At 49.8% G+C, this 3,540-nt stretch overlaps 1 non-coding gene across 1 annotated transcript; it reads right to left on the bottom strand.

The window, feature by feature from the left end:
- Positions 1-412: 412 nt before the first annotated feature.
- Positions 413-519, bottom strand: LOC112205315 (U6 spliceosomal RNA). Its single transcript, XR_002939210.2, has one exon. It is a non-coding gene; the product is annotated as a U6 spliceosomal RNA (small nuclear RNA).
- Positions 520-3,540: the final 3,021 nt, after the last annotated feature.

The raw sequence follows: 3,540 nt of genomic DNA, 5'->3' as shown, positions 1-3,540 counted from the left end.
CTCTTATACAATTAGTCACAAATACAGTCCTCAAGTTTTTTGCCCATACACATGAGTATTTGTCTAAAACATGTCTTGTTTGTAGCAGCTAGGCCTTGCCACCACTGTGCTTGGCTGAGTTCACAAACCTCTTGTAACCTGTAGCTTCCTTGTCACTTCTCTGGCTCTCCCTTCCTGCTAAGCTTTGTTTACTAGTTAAAATCTTCTGCCAAAGTCATAGCTGCTGCTGCTACTGGATCCACCATAGCCACCTTGGTTTCGTGGTTTGGCAAAGTATTGGCCTCCACCACCACAGGGGCCAGAGCTTCTGCCTCCAAAATTTCCTCCCTTCATGGGTCCAAAATTTGAAGACTGATTATTGTAATTGCCAAAATCATTGTAGCTTCCACTACCTCCAAAATTGCTTCCACTAAAAAATATGGAATGCTTCACGAATTTGCATGTCATCCTTGCACAGGGGCCATGCTAATCTTCTCTGTATTGTTTCAATTTTAGTATATGTGCTGCCAAAGCGAGCACAAGTGTGAACATTGACTATGCTTCTCACATATCTTTACAGCCCCACTCTAAGGGGACTCTGTCTTGGAGAACCAACTGTTCTAGAATTTTCTCACCTGCCTCCTGCAGCCCCTCTCCCCATTTCTTCTCCTAGGGAGTCTTCCAGATGGTGCAGTTCACCTAGGAACTGCATGTCCGCTTGCTGAGGGTGTGGCAGGAGGCAAGTCATTAACCTTTATGAGTGAATACTGTCAACCTTATACAGCCCATTCATTTCTTCACCAATTCCATCCATGTCAACTCAACAACTACTCCAGCTGACCCTGGGGCTTGGTACTGGGGATACATCCCATACAAAAGGATGCTTTCCTTCCTGTCCCAAAATGTATCAGCCCCCGAGGGATCATACACAATAGATACACAAATGGTTGCATGTAAATGCAAAGAACATGTTGCAATGAGAAAGAATAATATAGGTTGTGAGCTCACAGGAGGAACATTAAAGCTGAGCCTGCAGGATAAATGAGAATAAACCAGTGAAAAACGCTGAACCATGACTCTGAGATGGGAAGGTGGCATAAATTCCAGGAGAGGCATGTGGCTGGATCATCAGGAATGGGGAGAGCAGAAACCGCAAAGAAGTTTGGAGAATTAGGCAGAGGGCGGATTAGGTGAACCCTGGAGGGCCAAGCTAATAATTTTGAGTCCAATTACAGAGTGCAGTGGAGAGTCCCTGAATTTATTTTTAGTAATTGACATGATCTGAGGTGGGGTTTGCAAGGATCCTTCTGGCTGGTGTGACAGGAGGGAGGCAGGGTGAGGGTAGGAGCCTTGGGGCTGAAGATAGATGGGAAATTGGTTCCTGGTGGTAGCAGTCCAAGTGGCAGGAAGTCGCCAGCCGCAGAGCATGCTTTGAAGGCAGGGTGGAGGACAGGCTGGCATGTTGCCTGTGGGGCTAAGGAGGAGAGAAGTGTTATGGATAGCTTCTCCATCTCCATGCCTGACAGGCAGAACTCAGGGAAGAGCAGTTTCAGGGAGTAGCTCTAACTTGCATATAAAATCATGGAGGTGAAATTAGCCTGCGAGGGCCTGCCTGAATCGGAAGCTCTGTCATAAGTGGACTATTGATCCGTGGACACAGAAACGTTGCTGTCTAGGGAGACGCATCTGATGCCAACTGGTGTATTCATAGCACTTGATGAGGGCGTTTATTGAGTAGTACTGTTTTGATGTTTGGGATATTTAAAAAAAGAAAATTGAGAAGTGTGTTTTCATGTGACGACTTTGCATTTTAATTTTATTTTTAAATGTAAAGATTAAGGAAAACATGCATCTAACTCTGGTAGAAGAACTAAAGTGAAAATGGAACCTAGGAATGGGATAGTGGGTGGAGGAGGGAGGAGGCTTGTCCAAGCCAAGTCAGGAATTGGGCCAGATTCATTACAGTAGCCTTTGGAAATCGTAATCAAGTGACAGTCTCTCACGCTTTGGCATCAATACAGCACTACTAGGGCCATGAAGTAAGAGTAAACACCGGATGCATATGAGTCATGGCAGCTTGCACTAATCTTTGAGTAGTAATTGAGATGATCTCAATATAGTGAGAAGACCGAGATGCCTATAATAATCGCCATGCCACCATGACAGCATCCAGTCAGCTGAGGTCGGCGACAAACAGAATCAGCCGGAGCTAAGGGGGGCAGGGGCTCAGGCCCACCTGCGGCCCACCCATCAGCACCCCTGTGTGGCAGAAGCTCTGGGGAGAGCCTTTGTCCTTTGCTAGCTCCTGGGATTTTAGGTAGGTGGGGGAGCAGGAAGGGAAGAAAGAGCAGGGACTGCTGAGTTCCAAATAAGTTCCAGGTCCCCATGGGAGCAGAGCTGCTCTTGGATGCCTGTGCGAGGTTCTCCCGGCTTTGGGGGAGCCTCCGGAGCTCCTTGGCCGGGGGGGGGTCCTCCCCACTTGGGAAGGCTTCCTAGCTATGGCGGCCACGCACAGGCAGGGGGCGCTGCTACTTCACAGTTTCAAAGCCGGACTCCTATTCAGCGAATGCCTTGGTGAGTTTCCTGAGTTCTCCGAGGAGACGCTGGGAGCCTGCACACCCAGGGTGTAACTGCCAACGCCTGCAGAGAGGGAACCTCCTCGTGCCGTCCGTGGAGCCCAGAGCTGGGCTTTCCTCGGCCCACTCACCCCTGCCTGGCACTCTGTCCTAAAGCTTCCCCTCAAGGAGACAAAGACATTGACACTTTATTTTATCCTGAGCTCCTGGCTCATTGATCTCATGCTGCAAACCAAGCAAGTGGACGCGCTCCCCCTAACGGCTCTGCTCTTTAGTCATCCTTTCCTAACAAAGTGAGTGGCTGGGGCTGGCTCCATCAAAACCTGCAGTAGGAAGTACCTGATTTGAGCAACTATTCATGGTAGAAGGGTGTGCAGAATGCCTTGAGCTAAGAAGGGGAACTTTCAAACAGCAGGCGTGTAACAGTTTTCCTGTCTGGAGCCAGCTGCCACCCAACCCCAATCCCACAAAGCAGCTGAAGCTCAGAGGCACGTTTCCTTTGCAGCATGGCATTGGGGCGGGTGAAGGTGGGACCTGGGTATGTGTGCATAGCAGGGGCATTTCTAAGGAACTCACGACACTGGGGATTGGTTTTTCCTTCCTGCTAAGACTGGGCTGGCACTGAGGGCCACTGCCATCGTGACCCTGCTGCTGGTGCCCTCCTTCATTCTTCCTATGAGTCTCATTCTCTAGGCAAAGGGGACTGTACTTAGAGAGGAGTGAGTTACCCAGGAGCTCACCAATCTCTCTTCCTTCCTCCTCCTTTCTCTCCTGGGCAGGGTGTGGTGGGCATTGGGGTTAAGAACTATTCCTACAGAAGCTCCAGGTTAGCCTTTCCCATGGTGGCATCAACCTGGAGTCCCCGCCAGCCCAGGCATAGGATGTCCATTGATCCCAGTGCCAGCAGGCCCTTGCCTCCCTGGAAACTCACTGGCCTCCTAAGACAGCCCAGACAATCTGTGCCATGGAAGGCCACAGGTGCTGT

The sequence above is a fragment of the Pan troglodytes genome, chromosome 14, assembly GCF_028858775.2.
Source record: "Pan troglodytes isolate AG18354 chromosome 14, NHGRI_mPanTro3-v2.0_pri, whole genome shotgun sequence".
In the NCBI taxonomy this organism is placed as follows: Eukaryota; Metazoa; Chordata; class Mammalia; order Primates; family Hominidae; genus Pan; species Pan troglodytes.
This window is presented reverse-complemented; position numbering and strand designations above follow the sequence as displayed.